General features: G+C 38.9%; 1 long non-coding RNA gene across 1 annotated transcript in view; it reads right to left on the bottom strand.

Moving 5' to 3' along the window:
- The window catches only part of LOC139176837 (uncharacterized), a 67,086-nt gene that overhangs the window by 25,893 nt on the left and 22,013 nt on the right, over positions 1-19,180 (bottom strand). Inside the window, exon 3 of the long non-coding RNA XR_011561313.1 lies at positions 9,968-10,147. This is a non-coding gene — a long non-coding RNA (uncharacterized lncRNA). The remainder of the gene's footprint in view (positions 1-9,967; positions 10,148-19,180) is intronic.

Below are 19,180 nucleotides of genomic sequence, written 5' to 3'. Positions count from 1 at the left end.
TGTAACATTTCTAAGGAAAATAGAACAAGGAAATGTAAAAGGGAATCACATACCAAAAAAAAAAAAAAATCAGGAGAGAAATACTAAAGACTATGAGGGAAAAATACTAACATCCAGATTCTTTTAAAAACACTGTATGAGGTTTTCAAGTAAGCATTCCTTTGCCTCAAAAATATTTTTTCCCCTGAAGAAGTATGTTAACCTTAATGGCTTTCCCTAGAGCTAGAATTTCAATTAGTTGCGTTACTACTGCGACTCTTGTCACATAAAAAGGTGGTGACTCTCCAAGATTTTTGTTCTAAGCTATATTCTTCATGTGCACATCTGAGTTGAATTTAAATGTTTTTTAATTTCCAAGCTCCTGTATAATAGTCAGATGCTAATTATAGGAAATATACAACTTGAACTTAGAAGAGTATAGCACTTGATTTCCTTCTTGTTAATAAAAATACATGTTATATAAATAGATGCATTAATTGAGTCACAAATGTTATTAAAAATAAAAGATATATAGTAGGATTGAGAGTATGATGCCAACTTGTGACAAAATTCAGTGTCTATAATCATTTTTATCTGCTGAATTTTGTAACTTAATGCATTATACTGTATTAGAATTATGACAATATAACCAAATTAATTACATTGTTATATTATATTACATACAACAGGCATTATGATAGTAATTTTTGAAAACCTAAAAAAAAATAAGCCCTTTGAAGAGTTCTCCTATTGAGGATTACCAATGGTACAATATCCAATAGTGTGTTCTTAACTGAGATTTTTCAAAAAAATCTCATAATCTGATCATTATGGCAATAATACTGTTAATATTAAGAGACAATAATATCTAAATGGGGCTTTTCACAGTTCTCTGGAAATACATAAGAGCGTCTTCCCTGAGGACATTCAGAATAAAACACTAGTGACAGATAAATAACTGATGAAAACTTCAAAGATTTGTAAAAGAGCTAAGAAAGTGACGAGAGTTCAAACAGAGTTTGTTCTCTCAGCTGCAACTCGTACTTCGGTTCTTTAGGTAATTTTAGCTCCTTTATGTTTCTTTAAAAGACACACAAGGTCTAATTTCAGATTATCTAAATTACCTAAACAAAGGCCAGAACATCCTAAGATTTTTAAAAATAATTCTTTTCATCACACAAAAATATCTTTTGTAACTATGTGAGGTGATGAATGTTAACTGGATAAGAGGACAAAGGAAATGCTGTCAGGGCCTGGAAGCAGGGGCCCCGACCAGGAACTACGACTCGGCAGAGGCCTCCAGCAGGGCCTGGGCTCAGAAAACGAGGCCATCCAACTGATGTGGAGCCCTGGGGGAGAGGCAGTGTTGCTGAAGATGCAGCAGTGTTAAGAAAGAAGAAATGCCCTTGGTTTCGCCTTCATCTAACTCTCAGCTGTTGTCTCCCATTTCCCATGGCTACATGGAAGCCAGAAGGAAGGAAATCTCAGAAATGCAATTCTTGACCTCAAGAACAGAGAACAAGGGTGCTCAGGGCAGGGAACAGATCTAGAGAGACAAAATAGCAAGAATGCTTCCAAGGCAGCCTGGGAAACTCACTGTCTACTGCAATGCCCTGGTTCACTTCATCACTTTTACCTGGTATCTGTCAAAAAACTCTGTAGAGTTCTTTTTTTCTTTAATTTTTGCCTCCTTTCAATCTCTCCATACTTTCCTCAGAATAGTTTTTCTAAGATCATTGTTCAGTGATTCCTGTGGTCAACAGATTAAAATCTAAATTCCCTTAGATGATGTCCTTCTCCCTAATTACCTTTTTACTTTCAATTATGTAATTTACATCCAGCAATACTGAATGGCTTATGATTTCCAGAGCATTTCATAGTCTCGTGCTTTCCTGTATTTGTCTCCCTGGGAAACAACTGCTTACCCCATGTGACGTAGTGCTTGTGAGCAGACTGCCTTGGTTTGAACCCAGGTCCCAATGCTTACTAGTTATATGAACTTGGTCAAGTTACCTAAGCTCACTCTGATTTAGTTTCCTCATCTGTAAATTGAGAATAATAATAGAACCTAACTCATAAGGTTGCCTTGAAGACTAAAGAAGAGTTAATACATGAAGGCATTTATACTTGTGACTGTATAAATATGTCATTATGATTATTATCATTTTATTGTTCTTTAAGACCCAAGTTAGTTACTACCACTTATGTGACTGCCTCTCTTAGGAAGAGCTAAGTGTTACTTTTTTTCTTCTCCTCTGGACCTTTTGCACATCTCTAATCATTTTAAGGTCTGTGTAAATGTTGACCTCCGACAACAGTGGAGAGACAGTTTGAGAGCAGTGTCTGATCCCTTCTGTCTTGGTATCACCAGGTCTTATGGAGAGCCTTATCCAAGTAAATTAATAATAATGAAAACAACCAACATGTATCTGTCATGGAAAGGAAATTTCAAAACAATATAATCTGAATAAAACAGAAGAAGAATAAACTTAAATTAATAAAAATGGTGTCTTGAGATCTTCAGATAAATAGAAACAGTGTAACCTTTGTCTTTATGATTCTCCAGAAAAAAAAAAAAAAATTCTTTTATGGCAGCTTTTGCTTCTGAAACTACTTCTGTGACTAACTATAATCTTCCATTTTTGGATAGCAATACTCATATCAGACAAAGTAGACTTTAAACCAGAGGCTATAACAAAAGACAAAGAAGGGATTATAAAATGATATAGTGATCAATATAACAAGGGGACATTACACTTGTTAACATATATGTACCCAATACAGGATCACTTAAATGCATAAAGGAAATAATAACAGGGAGAAGCTGACAATAATAGCAAGATAGTAGGGGACTTTAACACTCCCCCTTAGATCACTGGATAAATCATCTTGATAGAAAATCAATAAGGCAATAGTAGTCTTAAATGATACAATAGACCAGTTGGACTTAATACATACCTATAGGGCATTACCGGAGAAGGCAATGGCACCCCACTCCAATACTCTTGCCTGGAAAATCCCATGGACGGAGGAGCCTGGTAGGCTGCAGTCCATGGGGTCGCTAAGAGTCGGACACGACTGAGCGACTTCACTTTCACTTTTCACTTTCATCCATTGGAGAAGGAAATGGCAACCCACTCCAGTGTTCTTGCCTGGAGAATCCCAGGGATGGGGGAGCCTGGTGGACTGCCATCTATAAGGTCGCACAGAGTTGGACATGACTGAAGCGAATTAGCAGCAGCAGCAGCAGCATAGGGCATTACATGCCAAAATAGTAGAATATACATTCTTTTTAAATGCACACAGAACATTCTCCAGAATAAATCACACACTAGGCCACAAAAGTAGTCTCAATAAATTTAAGGGGATAGAAATTATATGCAGCATTTTTTTTCTGACCAAAGTGGTATAAAGATAGAAGTCAATTACAGAAGGGAAAATGGGAAAACAATAAACACATGAAGACTAAATTACATGATACTAAAAAAAAAACCTAAAAAATAGTTACTGAAAAAATCAAAAAGGAAATCAGAAAGTATTATGAGACAAATGAAAATGGAAACACAACACTCCAAAATCTATGGGATGCAACAAAATTCTAAAAGGGAAATTTATAGTGATAAAGGTCTTCTTCAAGAAACAAGAAAAATTTCAAATAAACAAGCTAACATACAAACCTAAAGGAATAAGAAAAAGAAGAACAAACAGAATCAAAGTCAGCAGAGGAATGAAATAATAAAGATCAGAGAGGAAATAAAACAAAGACCAAAAAAGTAGGAAAAAAAATCAAAGAAACAAAAGCAGGTTTTTTGCAGATAAATTGATTAACCTTTAGCCAGGCTCACCAAGAAGAGAGAGGACCCAAATAAACAATTAGAAATGAAAGAAGAGAAATAACAGCCAATTCCACTGGAATATGAAATATCATAAGAGAATGTTATGAAACACTTTATGCCAACAAACTGGATGGCCTAAAAGCCATTGACAAATTTATAAAAACATACAACCTTCCAAGACTAAATCAAGAAGAAACAAATAATTTGAACAGACTGATCACTAGTAGTGAAACTGAATTTGTAGTAATGAAGGAAAAACTCATAGCAAACATAAGTCTAGGACTGGATGATTTCACGTGGGAGATCTACAAATTTATTAAAAAAAAAAAAAAAAGCTACTACCTACTGTTCTCAAACTATTCCAAAAAACTGAAGAGGGTAGAACACACCCAAATGCATTCTAAAAGGCCACAGTTACCCTAATACCAAAACCAGACAAAGATATCACACAGAAAAAGAAAATTACAGGCCAATATCTTTAATGAATATTGATGCAAAAAACTTCAACAAAATATTAGCAAACACGATCCAACAATACACAAAAGAGATTATACACCATGATCAAGTTGGATTTATCCCAGGGACACAAGGGTGGCTCAATATTTGCAAATCAATCAACACAATACATCACATTATAAAAAGGAACTATAAAAATCACATGATCATCCCAATAAATGCAGAAATGCATTTGACAAAATTCAACATCCATTCATGGTAAAAATGGTCATCAATATGAGTATCAGTTCAGTTCAGTTCAGTTGCTCAATCTCGTCTGACTCTTTGCGACCCCATGAATCGCAGCACGCCAGGCCTCCCTGTCCATCACCAACTCCCAGAGTTTACTCAAATTCATGTCCATTGAGTCAGTGATGCCATCCAGCCATCTCATCCTCTGTTGTCCCCTTCTCCTCCTGCCCCCAATCCCTCCCAGCATCAGGGTCTTTTCCAATGAGTCAACTCTTCGCATGAGGTGGCCAAAGTATTGGAGTTTCAGCATCAGTCCTTCCAATAAACACCCAGGACTGATCTCCTTAAGGATGGACTGGTTGGATCTCCTTGCAGTCAGAAGAAACAAATCACAACATAATAAAAACCATTTATGACAAACACATAGGTAAGATCATACTCAAATGTGAAAAGCTGAAAGCCTTTTCCCTATATTTGGGAACAAGACAAGAATGCCCACTCTCACCACTTCTATTCTGTTGAAAGTCCTAGCCACAGCAATCACACAAGAAAAAGAAAGAAAAGGCATCCAAACTGGAGGGGGAAACTGTCACTATTTGCAGATGATGTGATATTTTATATAGAAAACCCTATAGTTGCCACCTAAAAACCATTAGAACTAGGAAATAAATTCAGCAAAGTTGTAGAATTCAAAATTAATGTACAGAAATTTGTTGCTTTTCTATATAATAATAACAAACTATCAGAAATAGAAAGTAAAAAAAAATCTTGTTTAAAATCTCATCAAAAATAAAATAGGAATAAACTCTACCAAGGAAAGACCTATACTCTAAAAACTATAAAATATTAATGAAGAAAATTGAACAAAATTCAAAGAAATGGAAAAGATATCTTATCCATGGGATATTTTTTGGAGAGAATACTGGAAAAGGGCGCCATTTCCTCCTTCTGAGGATCTTCCTGACCCAGGAATTGAACCCATGTCTCTTGAATCTCTTGCCTTGGCAGTCAGATTCTTACCTCTGTGCCACATGGGAAGCCCCATAAGAATCTCAACATGATCCAATTTTAACATTATTTTCTTCACTCAGAGCTTGAGAAACATCTCAAATCACATTAAGCTGAAATAACTCTAAATGTATGGTTTCCAGTCTTAACTCCATCTGTAACCCCACTTGTAAATTTTTCACATGTCTTCCATCAACTTCTCTCATTTCCCAAAGCAGCAATTCCAACTCCCACTGCACCTAGAATCATCTTCATTGTATGAGCTCAGTGTTAACTTTTTTGATAAAGTTAATTCAGTGGAGTAAGTTCTAGCATCTATTACCCATATACTCTTCTGTAGCCAACAAGCAGTTCCAGGAGGCCTTACACTTTTGTAAGCATTGCTTTAGTGAAGCACTAAGGCAATTCACATTGATGAAGGAGAAAGGTGCTGGCTGCTGAGCACACACTGCATATCCATTTCTTTAACCTGATCAGTATACATTCTTCCTCCCACTGAGAGCAGCACAGAATTCCATACCTCCCTAGGGTTCATCAATCAAAGATGCACATGCTCTAGGGGTAGACAGACGACTTTATCAGTAATAAAGCGATTCACATGCGAAGTATTTTAGTGAAAAGGTTGGGGAAAGCAGTATCATTCTTGTATTTCTGGAGTACATAAGTGTTTAGGATATAAGCCTGGAGCTAGGGGTCGACACTTCTTTCCCATCAAGGGTAATCAGTAGAATGAAGCCTATATAGAAGAGCAGAATCAAGAGATTTTTTGAAAATGACATCTGGTACTTGACAGTTTTTGAGCACTGTTGCGTGTACTCAGTTGTGTCTGACTGTTTGCAACCCTATGGACTGTAGCCCACCAGGCTCCTCTATCCGTGGGGATTCTCCAGGCAAGAATACTGGAGTGGGTTCTCATGCCCTCCTCCAGGGGATCCTTCCAACCCAGAGTTCAACCTGCATCGGCAGACAGGATCTTTGCCACTGAGCCACCAGGGAAGCCCTTTTGAGCAACTGGGTCCAATCACATCTGAACATCAGCCTTGGGAATCAGTATGCTTCCCTCTTCCATGAAATAACATAAAAGAGCTGGAGTCATATTTTGATTATTTATTAACAAAAGAATCCCAGCTAATATAGCATCTTTCCTCATTCAAAAGGGCAGAAAGAAGAAATAGTCTGTAAATAAATTTAAGCTTAAAAAATTGAAAACGTAGATAAGGAAATTGTCCTCTTGGAAAATATAACCTACCAAAACTAACTTAAAAAGAAAGACAAACATCCTTAAAATAACTAATGATCACTAAAGGAATTGAATCAGTAGATAAAACTATTAACATAACTTCCAACCCACATAAACACAAAGAACAATACCAAAAGGTCAAGTCCAAGTAATTCAATTGGCAATTTACACCAAGCTTAAAACAATAGAGAAAAAACATCTCAAGTAATTTAAGATTAATATAAGTTTATTAAAATCAAAAGAGTACAAAAAATAACTATAAGCCAATTTCAGTTTTAATATAGAGTAACGCTGAACCAGAAAGTTTAAGTTCAAAGACTACTAGGAATCATGACAAATCTAATTCATGGTGACCTTCACTTCAATTCCTGTTGAACCAGTAAGCATTTAAAACAAAAAATATATGATAAAGACAGAAGTGAGAAAGTGGATACAGTTTCCCAGCTTTGCCTAGTTTCTGAGAAGTGTTTGCTAAGTTTTATTTTGAAAGAAGAAAAAGTAGGATGAGAAACTCATCACATAAAAAAAAGCCCAAGTCACCAGCTTGCTTCCATTTGTGCGTTAGAAAAGAAGGATTGTATCATTATTTATCTTGTGGTTCAGTCTCGAAGTTGTGTCCAATTCTTTGCGACTCCATGAACTGCAGCATGCCAGGCTCCCCTGTCCTCCCTATCTCCCAGAGTCTGCTCAAATTCGTGTCCATTGAACCATCTCACCCTTTGTCCCCTCTTTTCCTTTCTGCTAAGTCACTTAAGTCGTGTCCGACTCTGTGCGACCCCAGAGACGGCAGCCCACCAGGCTGCCCCGTCCCCGGCATTCTCCAGGCAAGAACACTGGAGAGTGTTGCCATTTCCTTCTCCAAAGCATGAAAGTGAAAAGTGAAAGTGAAGTCGCTCAGTCGTGTCCGACTCTTAGCGACCCCATGGACTTCAGCCTACCAGGCTCCTCCATCCCTGGAATTTTCCAGGCAAGAGGACTGGAGTGAGTTGCCATTACCTTTTCCTTTCTACTACTATATAAAACAATTCCCTTCTATTCTATAATGACACAATTTTGTGTCAATGTATTTTGTTTTTATTGCAACACTAGAACCACAATAGACTTAACCACAGCCTATTACAAATATACATACAATTTCTAAAAATGTATATCTGCAAACTGAAATCTACAATGTATTTTTAAAAATTTCAAAGCAAAGAAATAAGTAGTCTATGTTCAAAACGGGCTCAAGGAGCAACACAAAAAGGCATGGGGCATGCCATGGGAAGTGGATTGGAAATCTGAGTTCTTTTTGGAAATTTCTAATTTTTGTTACTATTTTACAAACCTGAATAATGTTAAGTTCTTATTTACCCAATTTCATGCCTCATCAGCTGAAATATATATTGTTGCTATTTAGTTGCTAAGTCGTGTCTCTTTGCAACCCCATGGACTGTAGCCTGCCAGGCTCCTCTGCCCACAGGATTTCCCAGGCAAGAATAGGGAGTGGGTTGTTATTTCCTTCTTCAGGGGCTCTTCCTGCCCTAGGGACTGAACCTACATCTCCTACAGCTCCTGCATTGGAAGGCAGATACTTTACCACTGAGCCACTGGGTAGGCCCTTATTCATTCATCCTTATTCATCTGTTTACCCAACTTCATGCCTTGTTAGCTGAAATATATATTGTATTTTTTATTTATTTATTTTATTTTGATACTTGGGATCTTAGTTCCCTGACCAGGGATTGAACCCATGCCCCCTGCATCATTGGGAGTATGGCGTCTTAACCACTGGACTTCCAAGGAAGTCCCCAGATATACATTGTAGAATATTATATCTTCTGACTGCTTGCCCCCCCCCAAAAAAAATGTGTCTACAGCCAGTTTGAATTTCCTCCTCCTCTGGCAGTAGTTCATACTTCCTGTTGGTATAGCTAAGACCACTCTGTGTCTGCCTTTAGGCTGTGTGTCTCCTGGTGAACTCTTCATTCTCTTCATCTGTTTGCTTTTAAAACTGTTTCAAGGTTCATTGCTCTTTGACCTGGTCAGCTCCGCTATTCTTCCAACCCGGTCTAATTCTCCAACTGGAGCTTCAAGACTATTACTGCTGTGCTGTCAACAACCATTTGCTTGTTTGTTTCCACCAACTTTTGGTGACTCCCTGATCACATTCAGGGTGCAAAAATGCTAGGAGTGAACAGTCCACCAATCCACAGCCCCTGCCAGCAGCACATATCACCGAATCTATCTGGAATCCTTTCCCATGATATACTAGTAGAGGCTCTGTAGCATCAATTCACCCTCTGGAAGAATGCAAATAGGAACACAAGACAGGGTTGAGGACTAACTGATGCTAATAGAAATGGTCACCAAGACAGTCCGGACAAAACAGGGCATCCCAGGTGAAGGTCTGTATATCATTACAACAGTATATGGGAAGGCGTGCTTTCCTGGGAAGGAAAAAAATCCTTTTGTTTGTCGTGTAGCTTAAGAGTGCACATCTTGTCTGCCAGTTGCATTGACTGTGGTAAGAACTACTTACCACAAGAAGAGATTATAATGGCAGCATGAACCTCAAAGATGATGTTTATTCCATACCTGAACCAATAAACCCAAAGCAGTATTTCATGGCTCTTTATCGTTTTTCCATATTATGTTAGGCTGATCCTTTCAGCAGGAGTTTTAATGCATTTGAAACCTACTTGGTGGCCAGCTTTAAAAGCATTTAATAAGAGGAATGTAGAGGAAACATCATCAGTGAGCAAGGTTGGCCTTAACGATAGCTTTTACCTGTTTATGATTATCTCCTGCTTCCTAGAGATAAGGGGTCAGCAGTTCTACAAATCAAGCTAAAAAAAAAAAAACAACTGAGACTTTCTGGAGCCAAAGGCCCTTCATTCCTGCAGGATAATGCAGGCTACTAGCCTTCCATAATGGGCAGGTTGTGGTTTATTCTGTTTTCTTGTAGGGACTTTCTGGAAGGAATTTTATGGCCATGGGCTTCTTGTGAGCATTAAGCAATCCATAGCATGTGTGGGAAGAGAAAGCACTTGTCCTGAAAGCTGTGACTTCAATTTTCCTTCCTACTTGCTGTCCAAGAGTCTCCATTAGACCCTACACTTCTTTGGAGAAAGCAGTGGAAAAGCGGTAGACCGCATGCATTCACAGGGCATGAGGCTCAGGCATCCTTGGGGGGAAAGCCTGACCTTCCCTGCTCACTGAGGTGGAGAGGACTAACCTGAATAGGAGAGTTGAGGAAAAATGCGTCTGCTTCCTGAATAGGGCCTGGCCTTGCTTTGAGAGTATCTAGGGAGCTGATGCTGGTAGCCATCACGGTTCTCACTTGAGCCAATCTTTCCCTTTGGTCAACACACATTTCTCCAGACAGAGGCATTCTGCTGACTTCCAGTAGAAAGATCTGCAAGCAAAGGTGAAGCAGAATTATATGGAGCAAATGAAAATAGAACCTGTGGGATAACATGCCACTCTACAGAAGTAAATATGACAAGCTTTGACCCACAGGAAACTGTTTTATGGTGAAGAGTTTGTCCTTTCAAAGAAAGGACTGGGCATTTTATTTTTTTCAAAATGAAACCTTAGATTAGTGAAAATATTGCCAGATGCCTGGTGGAAATGATTTTATCCATAGGGACTTCGTGGGGCTCTCTCTTGAAAAGAAAAATTAACCTTCAATAAATAAAAAAACTTTAAATTCCGTGTTGGTAAAATTATTCTTACATTCGAGTTCTCATCAAGGACTAATATATTTATAACACTTGAAGTTTTTCCATTAAACTGTTTTTGAGTTATGAGCAACAAAAAAATAAGTTTGAACAATTGAAGGGAAAAAAATGAAAAAATTGAGCTCTCGTGTCCCTTAGCCAGAAAGTATGTTATTTACATCTCTGACAATTCTCTGAACATCGTCTCCATCCCCATGTAGCTCTGGGCAGCACCACTATTTACAAGTTTTAGGTAGAAAACCTTTTAACTTTAGCAAATACTTTAATTCAACAAATATGTGTACCACTATGGTAGACGAGAGGTATATCTTTTAAGGTATGCAAAATTGTGCATACAGCACCCAAAATGTGATTGTGACACAGCTTTGGGATTTTTTTTCTTTAGAAAAGAACAAGCTTTATGTAATGAGGAAACATGGCTATTTAAATTTTGGAAATGTAAAATTGGAAAAGCCTGCAAAGAAGGGAGGAGGTTTGTCAGGCAGCTGAGAATTTGGTCAGTAAACAGGTGAAATTGGGTATCCTGGGGTGAGAGTCTTGTTAAAATTTTTTTTTAACTGGAGGATAATTGCTTTACAATGTTGTGTTGGTTTCTGATGTGCAAAAATGTGAATCAGTCATAAGTATACTTGTATCCGCTCCCTCTTGAACCTCCCTCCTAACGCCTCATCCCATCCCTCTAGGTCTTCACAGAGCACCGGACTGAGCTATTGTGGTGATATCTTATATGTCACACAAAATAAGATTTTTGAGGCCTGGCGTGCTGTGACTCATGGGGTCGCAAAGAGTCAGCCACGACTGAGTGACTGAACTGAACATTAATTAATTTAATTTTCACACAAATTTTTAACACAATTTTTAAAAATCTTTGAAGTTGAAGGTGTACAGTATGATGGTTTAATCTCACATATATTGCAAAATGATTACCACAATGGATTTAGTTAACATAAAATAAAAATAAAAGAATAAAAATCTCCTTGTGATGAGAACTTTTAGAATTTACTCTCAACAATTTTCCTATATATAATAAAATATATATATATATATCCTTGCACATTACATCCCTACTACATATTTATCTTTTAACAGCAAGTTTGTACATTTTGACCACCTTCCTCCAACTTCCCCTCATCCATACCCCATAACCACAAATCTGATTTCTTTTTTCTATGATGGTTTGGATTTTTATTTGTCTGTTTGGTTTTGACTCCATATATAAAGGAGATCATACAGTATTTTTTGTCCAATGTCTGACTTATTTCATTTAGTATACCATCTTCCTGTCCCATGCAGCCACAGGTCCCCTTTTTGGGGCTTCCCTGGTGGCTCAGCTGGTAAAGAATTTGCCTGCAATGCGAGAGACCTGGGTTTGATATCAGGTTGGGAAGATCCCCTGGAGAAGGGAATGGCTACCCACTCTAGTATTCTGGCCTAGAGAATTCCATGGACTCTATAGTCCATGGGATTGCAAAGAGTTGGACACAACTGAGCGACTTTCACTTTCATGAAAACTTACTTCAAGGTTCATCCATGTTGTCCCTATGGTAGAATTCCCTCATTTTTATGACTGAATCCAATTCAGGTCAGTCACTCAGTCATATCCGACACTTTGCTACCCTATCGACTGCAGAATCCCAGGGATGGGGGAGCCTGGTGGGCTGCCGTCTATGTGGTCACACAGAGTTGGACACGACTGATGCGGCTTAGCGGCAGCAGCAGCAGCACAGCAGACCTCCCTGTTCATCACCAACTCCCAGGGCTTGCTCAAACTCATGTCCATCGAGTCAATGATGCCATACAACCATATCATCCTCTGTTGTCCCCTTCTCCTCCTGCCTTCAATCTTTCCCAGCATCAGCATCTTTTCCAATGAATAAGTTCTTTCCATCAGGTGGCCAAAGTATTGGAGCTTCAGCTTTAGCATCAGTCCTTCCAATGAATATTCAGGACTGATCTCCTTTAGGATTGACTGGTTAGATCTCCTTGCAGTCCAAGGGACTCTCAAGAGTCTTCTCCAACACCACAGTTCAAAAGCATCAGTTCTTCAGTGCTCATTTTCTTTATGGTCCAACTCTTATCCATACATGACTACTGGAAAAAACATAGCTTTGACTAGATGGATCTTTGTTGGCAAAGTAATGTTTCTGCTTTTGAATATGCTGTCTAGGTTGGTCATAGCTTTTCTTCCAAGGAGCAAGCATCTTTTAATTTCATAGCTACAGTCACCATCTTCAGTGATTTTGGAGCCTAAGAAAATAAAGTCTGTCATTGTTTCCATTGTTTCTCCATCTATTTGCCATGAAGTGATGAGACTGGATGCCATGATCTTTGTTTTTTGAATGTTGAGTTTCAAGCCAGTTTTTCCACTCTTCTCTTTTACCTCTGCACTCAGAGGCTCTTTAGTTCCTCTTCATTTTATGCCATAAGAGTGTTGTCATCTTCATAACTAAGGTTATTGATATTTCTTACTGTAATCTTGATTCCAGCTTGTGTTTCATCCAGCCCAGCATTTCTCATGATGTATTCTGCATGCAAGTTAAATAAGCAAGGTGACAATATACAACCTTGATGAACTCCTTTCCCAATTTGGAACCAGTCTGTTGTTCCATGTTCAGTTCTAAATGTTGCTTCTTGACCTGCATACAGATTTCTCAGGAGGCAGGAAAGGTGGTTTGGTATTTCCATCTCTTTAAGAATCTTCCACATTTTTTTGTGATCCACATAGTCAAAGGCTTTAGCGTAGTCAATGAAGCAGAAGTATATGCTTTTCTGGAATTCTCTTGCTTTTTCTATGCTCCAACGAATGTTGGCAATTTGACCTCTGGTTCCTCTGCCTTTTCTAAAACCAGCTTGAACATCTGGAAGTTCTGTACTGCTGAAGCCTGGCTTGAAGAATTTTGAGCATTACTTTACTAGCATGTGAGATGAGTACAATTGTGCGGCAGTTTGAACAGTCTTTGGCATTGCCTTTCTTTGGGATTGGAATGAAAACTGACCTTTTCCAATCCTGTGGCCACTGCTGAGTTTTCCAAATTTGCTGGCATATTGAGTGCAGCACTTTCATAGCATCTTCTTTTAGGATTTGAAATAGCTCAGCTGGAATTCCATCACCTTCACTAGCTTTGTTCATAGTGATGCTTTTTAAGGCCCACTTGACTTCGCATTCCAGGATGTCTGACTCTAGGTGAGTGATCACACCATCATGGTTATCTGGGTCATGAAGATCTTTTTTGTACAGTTCTTCTGTGTATTCTTGCCATTTCTTCTTCATGTCTTCTGCTACTATTAGGTCCATACCATTTCTGTCCTTCCTTGTGCCCATCTTTGCATGTAACGTTCCCTTGGTATCTCTAATTTTCTTGAAGAGGTCTGTAGTCTTTCCCATTTTATTGTTTTCCTGTTTTTCTTTGTATTGATCACTTAAGAAGGCTCTCTTATCTCTCCTTGCTATTCTTTGGAACTCTCTGCACTCAGATAGATATATCTTTCCTTTTCTCCTTTACTTTTCACTTCGCTTCTTTTCTCAGCTATTTATAAAGCCTCCTCAGACAACGATTTTGCCTTTTTGCATTTCTTCTTATTGGGGAATTATATAACATATATATTACCCTCTTCATTTCTTTATTAAGATTGTTTCTATGTCTTGGTGATTATAAATGATGCTGCTATGAATGTGGGGGTTCAGATCTCTTTACAAGGTATTGTTTATGCTTCTTTTGGATATGTTCCCAGAAGGTGAGTTGCTGGATCATATGGTAAGTAAATACACTTTCCCTTGAAGCAATTTCACAGTGAATATGCTCTGGTCTCACCACTGCCTGCCAATGAAATGAAGGGTTCAGGGAACTACACTAACTCTGAGGCTACCTACCCAGGACCATGAGAAATGATATCAATCCCAACAAGAGAGCAGCGCCTGGGAAGGTGCAGAGGAGCTGGTCTATAGAATTGGTGAGGGAGCATTTTCCAAAGAGTTGGTAAGTATCAGAGAATGTTCACCTAAAGAGTAAAACATTTTCAAGAGAAAAAAAGCAAGAAGGGCAAGTAGAATGAAAACTGGTTGTTGTTGTTCAGCCGCCCAGTCGTGTCCAGCTCTGCGTGACCCCATGGACTGCAGCATGCCAGGACTCCATCCCTCACTCTCTCCCCTTCATGGATCACTGCCTTGTCATGGCAAAGGGGCTTGCATAACTCAATGAAGCTATAAGCCATGCTGTGTGGGGGCACCCAAGACAGACAGGTCATGGTGGACAGTTCTGACAAAACGTGATCCACTAGAGGAGGGAATGGCAAAGCACCCCAGTTCTCGCCATGAGAACCTCATGAACTGTATGAGAGGGAATTGGTTACTAATCCATTTAAATTTTATCATATCTTTTACCCTTAAAAACATTTTATCTCTGAAATTTCTAAAGTTGGGAATTATGCTGTTGTCCAAACAATTTGGACATTCATTCATTCATTCACCCCTTTATTATTTAAGTTTTTTTTTTTTTTTCAGGCACAATTACCAGTATCACTTTTCCTGAGGCAGAAGCCCTACACACAATGCCCACTGGCCTATAACATCTTTTTAAGGGAAAAAAATAGAAGCTGATATCAAGCAAAATCCTTCAGAGATTTTCAAAATGAATCTGGTTCTGGTATGTAGCTTTACCCAGTATCTTATTTCCATTTAGATAAACGTCTTAGTTTCTCCTTTGTAAAAACGAAGTAACCCTAAACATGAGAAAAATCTGTATTTGCTTTAGAGGTTTGGACAGCCTAGATGTTATGAGATAGCATTAGATGTCAATGCCTCTACAAATGATCTCTTATCAAACCAGACCCAAGGAGAGAAAAAATGAGGGCATCTTGTTTCAATAAGGAATGATCAATCATCCTGCATCTGGTAAAATTCAATTTATCCACAAGAAGTTACTTTGTATCACACGGAATATCAAGGTGATTGATTAAAAGTGTTTTTCACTTGTATACCATTTGCATCCTATTGACTGCTTTCCCCTAGCTCTGCATTCAAGTCATGGGCGGCAGAGTCCGACTGACTGGGGACTGAGTTCCACTCCCACTATTAACAGCGACCTCACTCTAGGCAAGCTAGTTCACCTCTCTGTCCCTCAGGATCATCATATGTCAAATGAGGATTTACAATACTCAAGAGTTATGAGAATTAAAGGGAAGGAATACCTTAAAGTTTTGAATGGAGTCTGGAGAGTAGTAGCTTTTCTCTATTTCTCATTTTAGTATTAGTAATCTGATTTCAATGTAAAAGTCGACACAGGTTGAAAAAAAGACAGAAATACTTATGATAATTAAATTGTCTCTGAGAGTTTGGGGGTAGAGGGCATACGAAATTCCTCTCCTTTTCCCTCTTCCCTCTTTTTTTTTTTTTAAACAGGCTATTTCATTTTCTCTCTCTTGTACTCTGTCAAAGCATTCATCTCCTAAGGACCCTTCTTCCATTCTTAGAGCACATACCAACTCAGATCACCAATAGCCTTTGACTCTTTGGAGTCATCCAGCCAAGTGAGGCAGCAAAGACTAACTTTTGCTATGTCAATTATGATATTTTGGCAACATGGTATTTTGGCATCCATTTTTCATTACACTGCTGATGATGGGCTAACAGAATGAAGTTATATGGGAAAAGCATAAACATCTGGGGTGCAAACTGATTCCGTCATAAATTCTTGGAAAGAGTTGCTTTGCAAGGTGCATCCCATGGAAGGAAAATAGCTCTGTTGGATGTCAGCCTGGGTACCAATGGTCTAGTAGGGTTCCATACGACAGAGAGGCAAAATTCTTTTCCTAGAACCTATTTGAAAATATACATTTGGTTTCCATTGACACTCCTACTAAAAACTAAAATTCACACAGGGAAAGATGGATACAGTTTAGAGTGGATCAGAATTTGGATAATTACATTTTTAAAGTAACATTTGTTAACTCTGAGGATTTTTAGAAGCAAAAATATCATTTGAAGATGTGACGATTTGACTTGAGCTGTTTAAAATAATAAGCCCACATTCATGTACACTAGTGCTCATTCATTTTTTAGTGAGAAAATGATTATTGTCTCATGAATTGTAGCTTTCTTGTCTAGCCCTAAATAATGCAACTTTAGTGAGAAAATCTGGGCTCTGAGACACATTACAAACAGTTATAAATAGAGCAGTTAAATTACCCAAGTCCTCACTAGCAGAAGTTTTCATTATAAACAGATATTAAGAGGTTCATCATTCGTGTATGTACATGCTCTAATCTGATTCTTGACAGAACTGAGAAATGAACCCTTCCATATGTGGGTGAAGATGTCTTCTTTTCCTTTTTCAGTTTCTCTAGAGATACCAAAAAAGCATATTTTGTGAAAACCTCTTTCTCAAGGACCAAGTCTCTTTTAGCATATTCCTTGATCTTTCAGAATAAAGATGGAGACTGGGGTAAAATCCCACCCCTGTATAGTATGCGGACCTGGTTTTTAATTGCACAAATCCTACATGAATATGGGGTTTCCCCAGGTGGCTCAGATGGTAAAGAATCTGCCTGTAATGTGGGAGTCCCGGCTTCAGTCCCTGGGTTGGGAAGATCCCCTGGAGGCAGGCACAGCAACCCACTCCAGTATTCCTGCCTGGAGAATCCCATGGACAGAGGATCCTGGGGGGCTACAGTTCATGGGTTGCAAAGAGTCAGACACGACTGAGTGACTAACACTGTGTGTATACATTATCACTGTAGGAAAATCAAACAATACAGACTAGTTACCACCAGGCCTTTTCACTTGCGCTTCAGTCAAAAAAATCTGGATTTCTTGTTTGAGGCAATTCCTGATTATTTAGCATTCTGAATATGCTTGAAGAGCTGATCCGACAATTAACTGCTCTGTACACAGACTTTTGCTAAGCACCCTGTTTTCTGGCCTTTATCTCAGGCTTGCCCTCTATTACACCTGATGATTCAACGTCCTAAAACTACCCAAGACTATTATCCAGAGTTCCCCAACATGGTTCTCATACCTGCAACAGCAGCACCACTTGAGAACTTCTCAGGAATGCAAATTATCAGGTTCTATCTCAGACCCACTGAGTCAGAAACTGTGGGATGGGGGTCTAGCAATCTGTGTTTTGGCAACCATGATGCCCGCTGGCATTAATGTTTGGGCACCTTAGATTTGGAACAAGCAACTCCCTTGGAGGATAAATCTCTGTCCATGCTCTAGGCTCTGGCTTTCTCTGCCCTGCTGCACCAACAACTGCCCTGCCTGCTCTCAGTCTTTCAAATATGTGTTAGTCTATGGGCCTCTAATGACCTCAATCCTATTCTTTTTATTTGTGCATTCTTATAGCCCTTTTATTTCATTTCTACCCTATCAATTCACTGTAGTTTGGCCATGTTTAGAATCTGGAGTTCAGCGTCACTTTCTCTCTGAACTTTGATGTGCTTAGGTTGCATATTTTATTCATTTCATTTGACCTGAGTGGAACTATACATATAAATATTCACTCTTTAGGATTTATTGATTTTTACAATCCCAATTTTATTTTTCATATTGCTAATTATTTAACAGAAATTATTTTTGTTTTGTAAATACCCTAATGAGAATATTATATTGTCCTGATAAAGATAATTATGCAGTGTATTTATGTTTACTTTGTCAATTTGTTTCCTCAGCTGTTGAATGCTTTTGTTTGCTTGTTGAAATTGGTACCTTTATATTCAAGGTCCCAGGTTGGCCACCTATGAATGCGATTTCTATTTAGCGCAACCTACTACAGTGTTGTTTTGAGTGGGAAGAAAAGAGAGAGGAAGGAGACAAGATGTGACAATAGCTGATTTTCTGTGTGTGCGTTCACCCCTGTTCCTCCTGGATCCACAGGATGCCTGGAGCTCCACCTACCCCACAAGTTCATGCGCCCACACCCTCTGTCCTGTCTGTCTGGGGGCAGATGGTTTCTGTCTGTATCATCCTCATTACCACACCCTAAGCCAGTTAAGGTACACTTTACTCACTTTAATGCTGGGGGAAATACAGCACAGTGGACTAAAGTGATTTGTTCTAGAGCCCCACAAAGCAGTGATGGAGCCAAGAGGAAAAGGAATCTCCTGACTCCTGCCTGGGTCTATAGTCCTTTCCTGGATCAAGCCAAGCAGATCTCTTATCTTGGCCTGAGTTGATGACCTGCCAGTAAGGAACTGGCCAGTTGGAGAAAAGAGTTTTGAAACATAAAAGCATCTCATGGTGGGAGTGGGGGAATAGGAAATTGATGATCCTTTAAAACAAGAAACAATTTATATTTTTCCCCATAAAATGAGATTGGAAAGAATCACAGAGGACATTTTTCAGGGTGAATTTAATGTCAGTGGCCACCAAGGTGAGTCAAGGTGTTCTCTGCTTCTGCCAATTCAGACTACCATAACTACCATAAGCGCTACTTTGAGCAAACCAAGCCTCAGATCTGACCAAGGACATGGCTAAGTGGTGAAAACTGGATGAAATCCCCATGAAGTTGAAGCACTGGTGTGGAAGGTACCCAACACAAGCAATTGCTCGATGACACCAGTGTCTTAAAAAGGAATCCTGAATGTCTGAGGCTTCCCAGGGGGCGCAGTGGTAAAGAATCCACCTGCCAATGCAGGAGATACAGGAGACATGGGTTCAATCCCTGAGTCAGGAAGATCCCCTGGCGGAGGAAATGGCAACCAGCTCTGGT

The sequence above is a fragment of the Bos indicus genome, chromosome 17, assembly GCF_029378745.1.
Source record: "Bos indicus isolate NIAB-ARS_2022 breed Sahiwal x Tharparkar chromosome 17, NIAB-ARS_B.indTharparkar_mat_pri_1.0, whole genome shotgun sequence".
Lineage (NCBI taxonomy): Eukaryota > Metazoa > Chordata > Mammalia > Artiodactyla > Bovidae > Bos > Bos indicus.
The sequence above is the reverse complement of the archived record's forward strand: the minus strand, read 5'-3'. Positions and strand labels throughout refer to the sequence as shown.